This window comes from Miniopterus schreibersii (assembly GCF_964146895.1).
Source record: "Miniopterus schreibersii genome assembly, chromosome: 3".
NCBI classification, from domain to species: Eukaryota; Metazoa; Chordata; class Mammalia; order Chiroptera; family Miniopteridae; genus Miniopterus; species Miniopterus schreibersii.
The window spans coordinates 74,722,278-74,736,490 of NC_138103.1; the positions used below are offsets into that span (position 1 = coordinate 74,722,278).

The 14,213-nt window shown below is 44.2% G+C and overlaps 1 long non-coding RNA gene across 6 annotated transcripts in view; it reads right to left on the bottom strand.

Moving 5' to 3' along the window:
* LOC308555201 overlaps positions 1 to 9,017 on the bottom strand; it is a 30,751-nt gene extending 21,734 nt beyond the window's left edge. For all 6 annotated transcript variants that reach the window (XR_013998513.1, XR_013998514.1, XR_013998515.1 and 3 more), the window contains exons 1-2: positions 8,936 to 9,017; positions 5,642 to 5,739 (exon numbers count right to left, since the gene is read on the bottom strand). This is a non-coding gene — a long non-coding RNA (uncharacterized lncRNA). The remainder of the gene's footprint in view (positions 1 to 5,641; positions 5,740 to 8,935) is intronic.
* Positions 9,018 to 14,213: the final 5,196 nt, after the last annotated feature.

Sequence of the window (14,213 nt, forward strand, 5' to 3'; positions counted from 1 at the left end):
ATCAAAAACATTCTCCCATGAACTAAAATTCCAAGAGAAACAGATACATGTAGTTTTCAATATCTACTTACAAAATCAGACAATCTCTTCTCCCTTACATCTAGATTTTTCCCCTTCTTTATGTCTCACCCATTCTTTCTTGTCCTTTCTCAAATGAAAGTGAAAAGGAATAAATTAATCAGGGCTTAAATCAGGCAAGATTTTGTATCTGGCAACACTGTGACTGAGTGAGGAGGTGGAGAGAAAAAGAACATGCGCACGAAAGCTTTTGCAGGGGGAGTAAATCTTGGGAAGGGAGGCGATAGATACGCTCTTGATGGCTACACAAAAGGGGAGATTTGGCTGCTGAATTTGACCTTGCTCCCAAGTAATTGATGAGATGTAACATTATCATCAGAATAATGGTAATGAGCTATAGATGCAGACTATCTGCCTGTGGAGATTGCAGACAAAATAGACTTTAAGGCAAAAAGCATCATTCAAGCTAAAAAGACTAATTACATAACTGTGTTCAGAAAGCTTTGGTAGTTGATTGTGGTGAGCTCAGTTCTTCTACATCTGAAGAGCAGAAAACTTCAATGGGGGATAAAAGGGGCCTTAAGCTAGATTTGATGGTAATGTCCGAACATCAAGTCTCCTTGCTCCTGTCATCCTAAAAAGCTGAATCTCACTAGTGCCTCAAAAAACAGGCTCATCATCAAGTTCATTATTAGGCTCTGTCTTAGTTATACTTTTAGTGCCCCCTCTCTGACACTTGAAAATGCTAAATATTCTCCTACTGTGGTTTCAGAATACATTAGCTTCTTCATTTCTGCTTTCTTTGTATTTTTTCTTGAGAATTTTCCTTTGAAGAAGATTTTTGTGTTTTTATCTGCAGTGATCTGACTAGATATTTTGCGACTTAAGCATCTCATTTCTGATACATAGTAGTTGCATCTTTGAGAAGCTCTGCCTCTGGAATTTGGGGTCGCCCCTGTGAACGTTCTCACTGACTTCGGAAGTGGCTCCTCATTGTTGCTGAGGTTTTTTCTCTGTTTGGCAGCAGCCTTTCCACTGGTGTCTACCTTTTATTGATTCATGGTGGTAGGTGAGCAGCCCCTTCTCTTCTGTCACAGGTTGGCCTCCTTCGCCGAGGTTTTTCGAGAGCTGGTGCACAAGGTACATGCACAGATAACCTTGTAAATTCAAAGGCTGGTTCCACTGAGTGAAAGTTTTACAACTTCAAGGTACCAAAACTTGACACTAATGAAAATTTAAACGTACAGCTTGGTGCTTGATGTCTCACACTGTGACTGGTTGCCACCAGTCTAGGTTTGTGAACCTGGGTCTGTGACATCTCTTTCGAGACTGGTGGCCTTCAAATTCCGGTGCGCGTCAGAACGGTGCAGCATGGTGGTTAGAAACACAGACCCCCCCAGTCTGTAGTTCCTCGTTATGAATTTATCTAATGCTCCCTCATTCTTTTATTCAGGAATCATACCCAAAATACAGTGATGAAATCATGCTGCGCGCCTTTCCAGGCATCTTATCAGATACTGCAGTTTTATTTGTCCTACTACTGATGATATTCACTTGGGTCACTTAATTAAGGTGGGCTCTGAAGGGCTTTTCCACTGTAAAGCTTTTTTTTTCCCCCCTTCATAGTTCAAAAATATTTTGGGAGGATGTACTTTAAAACTATGTAAATACCCTGTTCCTCATCCAACTTTCAGTTCATTATTTATCTCTGTAAGGACTCTTAATATCCCATTTTATTCATGAGTTATAATATGCTAATTTAATTATTTTGATGCTCAAATTGCCACCAGTTTTGCCAGTAGCATCGCCCTCAAATTGGCTCGCTATATCCCCGCCATTCTCTGAGCACGCCCTTGCTTTTGGCACAAGATGGCCTGGGCTCATCTTATACTTTCTCTGCCCCACCCTGGAGTCAGCCATTGTCCAAGGAGTCCTGGGTCCTTTACTGGGAAATGCTAGTAGGAACTAAGATCTGGGCACTAGGTATATTTCTCACTGTTGGTTCTTACAGTGGACAGAGCTGAGAAAGATATGTTACATTTATATTTTTTTATATACCCATTTATATTTAAAAACCATGAGTCAGTCACACTGGTATCTCCAGTTCCAAACCAACACCACAAGGTTCATTCTAGTTTTTTTTTCTTTCCATATTGGGTGAAGGGGAGGAGCACTATTTTGCCTCTCACATATACTAACTCATTTAATCCTTATTAAAAAAAAACCCACCCGTATGATTTGGAGGGGAAAATTGACAGCCTGATGCCTCAGTATCCCCCAGCACTGTAGTGTGTTTCAAATGGTCCACGAAAACATTCCCTGTACACTACTTGCTGTTCTTTTGTAAGTTTGTGACTGTTTCAAAAATTTTAAAAGTTTATGCTAAGAAATCTCGGTCTCGATTAACAGACTATGAAGTACAATAGTGTTTGTAGTGACCTGGTCATCTGAATGAGATAAAGGCATTGATACATTTTGCAAGCTGGGGGAGGGGAGGGGAAAAAGGGAGACAGGGTTTTAATCCTGCAGGGTGGAAGCTGGGAAAGGCGACCCATGTTGCCTTATCTTTAACGGCCTGGGCTGGTGGTACACAGTTGCAGTCTTCAGGGTGTCACTTCATTCATCATTTACACGTGACCACGTGTCAGGCATCCAGGCCTGAGGTCCACCCAGGAGCTGTGGGATCCTGATTAACTAATCTGCCATGTTAGCCTAAAACTAACCAGTGGATGAGTTTCTTCAGACTTATTCAGTGTCCTCCCTGAGAGAAAAACAGAATAAATGCGAGGACTCGCCGGGACCTTTGAGATCCTCAGGCCCTAGTCCTCTACTTTACAGACAGAAAAACCCAAATACAAAGTGGCTAAAGATTCAGACAAGGCTTCCCCGCCACTGAGTGTCAGGACTCAGGAAACATTCAGGTTCCCAAATGTTCCATCAGTGACAAGCCAGAATTGACTGATGTGCCCACTGACTTCACTGCAAGTAGAAATAGACTTTCTCAGGTGGCAGAAGCAGGCCTCTTTATCCCAGGAGATTAGGGTTGGGAGCTGTTTGTTTAGTCAGCCAAAGTGGGAAAATCATAAAGAGTGACATCTAAACACCTTAAAGATGTTATTTGACAGTTTTCCTTTGTGACCCAATCTCCTGATTGAGTTCCACGGTGTTGCTCCTGCACAAGCGTCAGTCATAATGCATCGTCTCTGATTTCCATGTTCTATTCTTTAAAGAGGAGTTAGGATGTAAAGATATTGGTCCAACAATTTGAGTGAAGACCATTCTAGATGTTAATTTCTCTCTCTCACTTTTTTAGAATTGTCTCATCCACATAGAACTCAACAGCAATTTTATTAGGTATGTGACTTGGGCAAGTAGCCTTAATCTCTTTGTGACTCAGTTGCCCTTTCTGCAAAATGAGATGCTCCAGGCTCATCGTGTATTTTCTCTGCCCCAGCCCTGGAATCAGCCATTTCTCCTAGGAGTCCTGCTCCTTTGAGTAGAGAATAGTATTAGGAACCAAGATTTGGGCACTGTGTGTACTCATTACTGTTGGGTTGTTGCTACTCCCAGATCCTCACAGTGGATAGAGCCAAGGAGTACATCTATATATATTTATTTCTATACCTAGTTTTTATATATATAAACCATGAGTCACACTGTTATCTTTTATTTTGAACCAGTACCACAAAATCTGCTCTAGTTTTCTTACTTTCCAATTTGTAATGCCCTTTGACAACCATGAATAATCTGGCTCTCATCCTCAATATATTGACTTGTTTAGGCAATAGTCCTGTATGTGACCACCACTCTCTCCCTGGGTACACTCTTGCACCCCATGCCCGGCCACCTGTCTGCACAGACAACCTGCAACCCTAAGCAGGCTCTGACCCGCCCACGCCAAGTCGCCTCACCCAGGGATGCCCACTTTATTCAGCCTAGATTCTGCCTCACTGTGCCACGCTGTCCTGCCCTCCATGGATGCCCTTCTCACTTCATTTGAGCTGTGACTCCTCACACTGGGCCAGTTCCCTCCAAGGCCACACTTGTAACCTCGCTCAGTCTCTGATACCCTGTGTCAGGCCACCTTCCCCACAGCCACAGTCCTTTCAGGCTCTGACACCCACTGTGGCTTCCCCCTTCTTTTGTTTTTTGTTGTTGTTTTTTAAATATATCTTTATTGATTTCAGAGAGAGGAAAGGAGAGGGAGAGAGAGAGATGGAAACATCAATGATGAGAGAGTCATTGATCGAACCCGCAACCCGGGTATGTGCCCCGACCAAGAATCGAACCCCGATCGCCTGGATCCTAGGTCGACGCTCAACCGCTGAGCCACGCCCAGCCGGGCTCCCCCTTCTTTTGGAGTAGATGCCACCCTTGCTCTGTTATCACCTAAAGCAGCGATTTTCAACCTTTTTTATCTCATGGCACACCTAAAACAATTACTAAAATTCTGTGGCACACCACAATATATGTTATATTTTTTCCTGATCTCTCAAAAAAAAAATAGGCATAATTTTGATTCATTCGCACCAGATGGCTACTGTTGTGTGGGCTGTTGCCATTTTTTTATTTGAAAATCTAAGGGAAAAGAGGTCAGTGCCCCTGACTAAATTCTCAGGTATTGCATGTTTTAAAAATTCTTGCAGCTCGCCAGTGTGCCTGCCGCAGCACACCAGTAGAAAATCGCTGACCTAAAGACTTTAGGACTGAATTGCTCAGGAAGAAAAGGGGAGAGGCGGAGGAAGAGCTCCTTTTTGTTTTTCACACCTTCTCTCACACAATGAAGGCTGTCAATAGGGTCAAGAAAGGACAGTTTGTGTTCAAAAGACAGTTTGGCCCTTTACCTGAGTATAGAGGAAAAATTATGTCCAGATTCATTTAACCCTCAAAGTGTTTTGTCACCGAAGTCACTGGTTACTTCTGCACTAGAGCACCCTCAGCATTCAAATATTTAACTGCTCTTATTATCAAGATCACTTATTCATGGATACTGCCTTTTATTTCTTTTTCACTTCATTCCCTTATTAGCACAGATGCCTCACCTGCCCTATCTCATGGTACTTAGCTCTTAATGTGTTTTTTATATACTCGTGAAGGCCTGGCACACACTGATATGATACAATCAGTGTGGGCTTAAGAGTCAGACAGACTTGCATTCAAATCACTCTAATTTATCTATCTTTAACCTTTTCTGTATATGCCACATAGTAAAGCATTCTTTACATGTCCATGCCCATCAGGCCTACCTTCCCGACAAGTCTCACGTCTGTGCGTCTGTGTCTGTCCTCCTCTCTGTTCATTCTTTTTCCTCTGAGAACTGAAACCTTGGGAAGAACCTCAGGCATGTGAAAACTGATCGATAACAACAGTCTGAAAACCACAAAATTGGTCTAATTTCTCACTGAACTTTAAATAACTATATCACTGTTTTTTTCAGACGTTTTTGACTCGCTGAGACTTTGTGGGACTTCCTGAAAAATTGCATCTTGACCGTTTCAGGACTGTCCGAAGGCTTTCAGCATTGCCCCAGCGGTGTTCTCACCACCAATGCACAGGAAAGCGAAGGCAGATCTGCCTCTGTCTGTGCCCGATATGCCAAGAGTACATCCTGCCATCTACTCACGCCCAAGTCCTTCTGGGTGCAGCTTGCTGGCCTCATTCTCTCAACCTCTCATCGTTGAGCCATGACGATTCCGTTCCTTCCATGTTTCAAAGGCCATTCTAAAGGAGGCAAAATTGCAAAACCTGTAAAAACTTTATTGCTCCAGTCTTCCCTAGTTAGTTAGGAAAAAAATCTATATTTGTTATCATATAAAAATATCCTGTAGGATCCGCATTACTTCTTATCTTTGAACCACTTCTGTCGAAACTGTACTTTTTCCTTGGTTATTTTATTGTAATTTCACAGTGTAAAAACCTCCCTCTGATTACACTGAAGCCTGTGCAGAGTGAAGTATAGTGTCTCCCTCCCACGATGAGATGGAAATTGTTATCCTTGCCCCATGACACCAGAGGAAAATGGGAAGCTGCACTTGTGTAATCATCAGAGTACAGACCGCACAGGAGAGGTACAGAATTGTTTCCTTTTTGGAGGGTTTAATTAAAATCATTACTTAAAAATAAGCATTGTGACAACATCCTGATTGGGCTATTTTCAAACTGTGTAACACCTATGAGAATTCAGGGCTCCATGAGAGAAGTGCCTCCTCTCAGTATGTACATGTGTGTTTGCTGGATTCAAAAATGTAAAGAAATCTGTTAATGTTCTGATAGTGGTTGCATTGATTATTTTATAGTTGTCTAAAAATGAGAGGCAGATCAAAATAATTTAATATTCTGTAATATTTTAGAGGGTCATTATAATACACTCTCTTTTACTCAGTAAGGATTAAATAACCAAGTCTATTTTTTTTATTGCTGATTTCTACGATTAAAGCAAGTACATATAAGCTGAGCTGATTGCAATATAAAGAATTATTCTCTTGGGTCCTACTTGTATTCATTCTCTTCCCACATTTTAAAAGCCCATTCATCAATTACTCTGCAGTAGTACCGGGACTCAGCATGCGCATAGCATCTTCTCATATTCCGTTGCAGTCTTCCCAAACCACGAGTGTGATTGTGGGCATGTGCACACCCGCCCACACTCACAAACACATGTGCACACATGCAAGCACTTAGATGGCAGCCAAACACATCTACCCATAATTACATTCTAGGTGCTTTATCGAACACAGGTATTTCTGCATTCATTTGTGGAACCTGGAAAGAACCTGTGCTAATGTTTGGAGTCTTAAAGCAAACTGTAATCTTATAAACAGTGAGGTGAACCTCAGAGGCAGTAATCTTTTGATATGCAGCATAAGTGAAACGCTGCATAATATAAAACGATGGCGCTATTAATCCTACGGCACTGGTGGTGCCCAGCCCCCCCTTTGCTATTGATACCAACACCATTGTCTCTGGCTTTCAACTTCATCAGTATGCAAACGGAGTGTCACTATGATGGGTGGTAACTTGGTTGGATGCACTTTCTACATTTCTGGCAAATGAGTATAATTATTTTCAGAGCTGCGGGCAACTCATGCATGTTTTATCTTCCATCTGGACCGGCACGGCGCACAATAGTGATAAAGGATGATTTTCCCCCTTGGATGTTCACGGGCCATCATCGACACAGTCCTGATGAAATGGCCATGTATCCCCTAGCAGTTCTATATCTGCCACAGCTTGACAACAAAATTATTTCCCCATAGTACTAAAACACTTCAAATATTCAAGCCCTCTGTGCATATATTTGTGTTTTGAAGCATTCAGCGTTAACATAATGTGGTAATTTATAAACTGACAAATTAACTATGCAGAAATCACAGAGAGGCCTTACGAGGTCTGCAAAGCAGCAGAAAAGAAAGCAGAAGCTTTTTGCACTCTGTAATAATAATAATCCTATCGACTGCCGCAGATTGCCCAGCCTCCCATTGTTAGAGCCTCACGCTCCAAAGCTTGCTTACTGTAGGTGATTCGGCCCGAGCTGCCTCGCCTCGAACCACACCAACCAGGGGGCTTGGCTCAGGCTTAATGTGCCATCCCTCTCCAGGTCTGGAACTAATAGGGAAAAGGGCGCCAATAAAACAACGCAAGTTGCCCGTATCAATCACTGAGAGCCAGAAATGGATGTGTGGGATGGAATTTGGGAGGGCGAGATTTCCCTTCAAGACAGGAAGTGAATTTAGGACTGGCAAAATCAATAACGGCGAAACTGAGATTATGCATGTGAAAGGATGGCCAGCCTTCTTTGTTTCGTGGTTATAAAATCATTTTAATGATTAAAATCCATCATCTTGCTCGCCCACTTTAGCAAACGCTGGCGATCCTTACAGGCCCACTATTGATCCTCAGACAGACAGCTGAATGGAGGCAGCATTCATCAAAGGGTGCAAAAGAGCGCATTTTCACTTATATTGTATTAGCCTAATTCTCTTGCAGACGAATTAAAGACTAATTTTGCTAGACCAAGGGGAGTGTCTGTGTATCTTCTGCTGCCCCCATCTGTTTAAGGTGTGGATTCTTAGAAGGCAGAATTAATTTCTTAGAGGCAAGAAAATATTTACAAATTCTTTGTGAAAATACAGGACATTCCTTCATCGTATGGCACACCAGCCTCTCTTCCTTCCCCACTGTACCCTGGTCCCCACTCCACCCCCCCCCCAGCCACTCCACCCACACACACAGGCACACTTGCTCTCTTACAGATTCACACACACGCATGCTAAACACACACACGCACGCACACACCGTCCTTTAAATGGTATGTACCATGCTACAAGGCCTACCAAACATCAGACACTCTTTATCAGCAGTTGTGCCAGGGTCTCCATGGCAACAGTATAATAGATTTGCCCTTATTCAATCCCAGAGGCCACATCGAAGCGCAATGCAAAATTTGCCGGGGCCTGAATTCCTTTCAAGCCATGGCTCATGTGTCAGGAAACAAGTCAATGCACAGACAGCACTGCACAGAAAGATGGAAAGGAACCTTTTCTCTCCACTGCTGTTTGCTCACAGTGACATTCAGCAGCTAGGGCCCTAGATCTCATTTCTGTCTCGTTTTCTAGTTATTAATTCACTTCTTTGGGTGGAGAGGCCCGTGGGGGAGGGGAGCGCCGTGCTTTGCAATAATAAAGCACCAACAAAAGTGCAAAGCAAGCTGCATAAAAACGAAGTGTGCATCCCAGCCTCCAAGGTTACATAGGATTCAATATGGCTGAAGCTCACCCCAGCTGCAGACTAAATTCTGGGGTTTGAAGCACTCCGGTGCCGAGCAGCCCGGCCGACTTCCCCGACCCACACTGGAGTGGTATTTTGTGATACTCAAGCAGCCTTCCCCAGGGAAAGAGGCAGAAGGATGGACACATACCCTTGTCTGGAAGCCAATCTCGGCAGGCAGAAGGAATTCCCGGGAGCTCACACCTGAAGCACACTGTGGCTAAAACAAGCACAGCTTAAAAGTTAAACAATCATTTGTTTCAGGTTTATTTTAATCATTAGCTTTGGGACTTACAAGATGATTACTTTGTGGGTTAATTATTTTCTGTGCTGTGGCTTTCCAAACCTAATTGCTCAACTTCATTATTGTACATAGCGATCCATAGCTGGTTCCTAAAATTACCTGTCCAAATATTTTCCCTTTCGATTATTTTGAGAATTTGTTATTTTTCTCCCTGCGTTGGAATTTTGCATAAATGACTCGGTTGGGAGATGCTCGTGTGGTTTTGAAGATTACTAGAGCTATCACGGGCATGTGATAGAACTCAATTGGTGATACTATTGGGATTTGAAAGAAGACTTTTAAGGGGCTTTGCCTGGGTGAAGCCTGATTAACTGCAGGACAGTCGTTCTCATACTTTAACATACATAAAAAGCACCTGGAGTATTGTGAAAAAACAATTTCCTGAAGCTGACCTTCAGAGATTCCGGCTCTGCAGGTCAGACCCAGGAGTTTGTATTTCTAATTCACAGGTGAAGCCGATGACGCTGCTGGTCCCAGGACCAGGCTCCGAGAAGCACTGCTTTAGGCCAGTTTCCATGAGTGAAAGTTCCTCCCACACTGACTTAAAGTCGGTTTTGACTGTTTACCAAGGCGTCACCTTCAATGTTCCTCTCGAAGGGCATTACTTGTCATCCTAATACAATTACTCCCTTCTCTAGTGGATCAGACCCAGTTTCACCCACTGCCTGGGACACAGAGGATGGACGCCGCGGAGAAGAAAAAAAGTGTCAGGAGATCAGGACATATCCTCAGGACTAGCACTGGGTCGGCCATATATGAGGATTTGATCAATATTTTTTGAATGAATACATGAATGAATAAATATGATAGAATTTCAAAGCTCCCATACTCTAGGAAAGCAATCTTAAGTCAAGATTATAAGTGCCCCGTATCTTACTTATATTGAAATATATATTTATATATTTAGTTTTTTAAAGTGACATATGAATTTTGGTGGGGCAAGGGGATTAAAGAGTCCTTTAATTCTTCTAGGAAGTTGGAACCAACCCTGAGAGAAATCCTATGACACCTATCAGGTGCTTTGCCCTCCCAGGAAGGGTGGCCTGTCACACTGTGTGAGTAAACGTCCCCTCCTGCACTCACCTCCCTGCCACGGGCCACCTAAAGGGGGGAATGAATGCAGAGTGCTATCAACAGCTCTCAATTCAGCAAATATTTATTGAGCACCTGCTATGTGCCTGGTGCTGCACTGCACTCTGACAGCACCAGAGTGAATGGGGCACAGCATTTTATTACAAGGTGGTTACACCAGGGAAGCCTGTTTTTCATCACTTTACAATACCCCCCTCCTTGTAACGCTTTGGGAACTGGAGTCTCCCCGGTGTGTCTGGAGCCACAGACCAAACTGGCTGTTGCTTCCTCAAGTTTCCATTTTCCTTGACCATTATGACTTTATTTCCTTGATTTTGTGACTTCAATTCTTTTCTAATTCACACATTAAGCTTTGGAAACCCGGAAGGATGGCTCTCACGCTCAAAGAATGCCTTAAATTGGTACTTGGCCTTTCTTTTTTTCTCATACAGACTGAGCTGTATCTCAGAAATGAGGAAGTAAAGGAATTTGAAATGTTATTTTTAATATTAAATATTTCAGAGTACTTCACAATATATCAGTTTTAGGTACTTTTTAAAAGCTAACCAAATACAAGATTTCAAGAAGTATCTCCCTGCGGACGGCACTTGCAGGCTCTACCTCTAGAGCCCCTGAACTTTGATTTTGACTTGTAGCAACTCTGCATTAGCAGGACTTTAGGGGTTGGGGCTGAGAGGCACTGGTTTAAATGATGGGATGTTTTCAAATGCCAATGTGAGAATGGGAAAACGTCTGAAGAGAAAACACAATGCTGAGCATTCCAGTCAGAATCTGGACCTGAAAACAATGAGACACACTTTTCCATGAACTGATTCATTTTATAAACATACCCCCCTCACCCCCAAGGAAGCTGTTCTATCATTTCCTGCTGCATTTTTGTGTTTTTCCGCCTTTCCCCTGGATCACTCCTTTGTGACCAGCACAAACTTTGGACCCTGCCTCTTCTCACTGCCCAGCCCTGCCACCTGCCCAGCCCTGTACTTGGCCGTCCTGACCAGCAGACCGTGCCTTTCTTGCCTAGTCGAGCTGATGCTCTGGGGACCATTGTTTGTGGGGCCAAACTGCCATCCCCTTCTCTGTCCCTACAGGACACTAGTCAACAGCTGTGAGAGGCTTCCCATCCTGGACCATATAAAAGGGGGGCCTGGAAAGCCTTCCAGGGGCATCAGTTCAGAGGTCCCACCACCAGCCAAACAATACGCGATTGTTCAAGGGCTCCAATTCATTTCCCTCCGCTCCGCCCCCACCGTTACCCTTGAGAGAAAACTAATTTGCAGAAAAATAGCCCCTGCCAGCTAACTTCTCCTCCTAAATGTATGACGACCCCAAACTCTTGTCTCTGTGGGCACTTAATTCTCACAGTAAATGCACAAGAGCTGTGAAAAGCAGTCTTCTCCTTTAAACTGCCACCCCTCCAGAGGGAGATGCTTTCTTTTCTTTTTCTTTTTTCCTTCTCTTTTTAACTTGTGTGCTGAAATTGGCCCTTTCTCTTTTCAGTTCACTCCCTTCCTGGTATTAATGCGGGCAGCAGTGGAGAAATGCGGGCAGCAGTGGAGAAATGCGCGCAATTTTTCCAGTCTGGGCGCTCGGCGACCCGGGTGATGGATTAAATGGAACAGGCCCTGCCTTACACATCACTGTTTAAGGGAAGCTGCGGGCCCTGGCGCACGGTCATCGGAGCGCCGGTGCAGGCGGGGGGCGGGCTGCCTCCGCTGCTGGCTGAGTAAATAACGGGGCTAACGGCATTTGGTGCAAATGAGGCTCCCATAGAACACATAGGGCTGGGCGAGCCCCTTCTTATTTTTCTTTGTCAAGAATTCTCTCCCTCCCTCCCTCCCTCCCTCCCTCCCTCCCTCCCTCCCTCCCTCCCTCCCTCCCTCCCTCCCTCCCTCCCTCCCTCCCTCCCTCTCTCTCTCTCTCCTCTCCCTCTCCTCTCTGGGGCTTCACTAGGGTGGCCTGCCCTGGTTATCTGGGGGAGGAGGGAAGGTCTCTGGGAGTTCAGGATTTTGTAACCAATATTGAACGCCACGGAGAATGGAAGCCAAGGTCAGGTTAAGAATAGAGAAAATTGATTTGGAGGTCAGGGTCACCATGTGAAAGGCCCCTGAATGCTGCCCAAATATTTTCATTATCACTGTTTTTGTTATAGAAAAGACCCGGCCCTGTGTAAGGAGACTGAGAGGTGAGGGCTGAGGCTGGAGAGAGGGCGTCTGAGAGCAAGGAGGGGGCCAGAACTCTAGGATTTACTGGCTGGATAGACCTGACTTCCTTTGCCTGGCTTTTGCCTCCCTTGTATAGGTATGTGGATGGACAAACATTGGTAACGACACTTTTTCCCACTGAACCAGACAGTTCTGAATTCTCTTTCTCTCCCCCCCTGGTACAGAGAAGCTGGAGACCAATTCTCCCAGTGCTGTTTGCGGGAGTAAGCTATTTCATGCATCACTGTGACTCTACTTTTCGCCCATGCCTATAACATATCTGCAGCGCAGGGCTGTATATTTTAGCAAAATCCTGTTATTATTGGAGCTCTGACCTGATTCTGTTTCTATATTCTGAAGTAGAAAAGACTCCGGTGGCATGAAATTAGCAACACATTCTGCTAGTGTGTTAATTGTGTGAGAATTTTTGGCAGGAGAAAATCTCCAAGCACAACACAGAATTTATTTTTTATTTAAATTCGGTCGTGATTTCATACTGTGTTTAAAGAGAGGCACCATGGTTTAAGCCACTTGGGATTTACTGTACATTCAGGAAAGGAAAAGAAAATGTGTCTAATGCAGTAGTGCAGAAGGAATTATGTGATTTTTTTTTTTTTTTTTTTTTTTTACTAAGCAGGGAAGCTGCTGGTGTTGATTTATAATTTGTTATGAGAAATTGGCATTCCTAGGCAGTGGTTTGGGACATCCTTGGGCCCCAGTGCAGTGTCCAAATGCAGCTGTATCTGGTCAGTAGCAGATTACCTGCTTTGATAAAAGCAAACGCACATGGAAAAGAGAAAGTTAAAATCTCCCAGGCCAGAGTGGCTGTATTTCTCTAGTAGATACCTCTTCTGAATTTCCCCCAAAGACCAAAGGGGACATTATATGACCGTGGCTGTCCCCATAAACATGTAGATGGGGGAGTAAAACATGTAGAAAAGGGAAGGATGGACATACATGCCAACAGATGTGTCCCACCAAAGAGGATGAACTTGTACCCTTATCTGAGGGCCAGGAGGCAGCTCTGAATGAAGAGACAGGTAAAATAACCTTTACTGAATACTTACTGTCTAGCAGCTATTGTCCTGTATGCCATCTCATTACCCCGGCCATACACTACATACACGCTTCTCTGCTCACCCTGAAGTCAGCAGCACCTCTGCTCCTGGCCCTTTGCTCATCTCCCTTCCCTACACTTCCCTCCTTGCCACCATTAAGCTCTCGTGTGACAGGCTCTGAATGGGACTCCAATCCAGGTTCTCCCACTTGGTGCCTTGAGAAGATGACTTACTCTCTGGCCTTGGGTTTCTGCATCTGTGAAAGAGATGGCTGCATTTTGGACCAGGATTACACAAAGTGATGGATGGAGAGCTCTCAGCCCCAGGCTGGCCCCCGGCCCCCAGAAGTTCCTTTGCTTCTTGATCCCACAGTCATGGCAGTCACATCTGTTGAACCCACATTAGGGGCCAAGCACCATGCCAAGTTAAGCATGAACAGAGACTTCCCAAGGAGCACCTACCACTCTCATTTAATCCTTACATAACCTGGAGGGGGCTGTATAAACACCTTTCTTTACAAATAGGAAATCTGAGGCTTAGGCAAGGAAACCACAGCATGGAGAGCAGACCCAGGATTTCACCTTGATTGGTCTGATTCAAAGACACACACACACTCCCCCCCCCCCCCTTTTTAAACTCCATGGTTCTCAACCCTGGCCATCTCTAAGCTTTTAAAACATTGATACCAAGACCCCTACCCTAGACCAAGTGAATGGAGATGGGTTTGAGCATCTGTTGCCTTTAGAAGTTACACAAGGAATCTAATCTGATGCT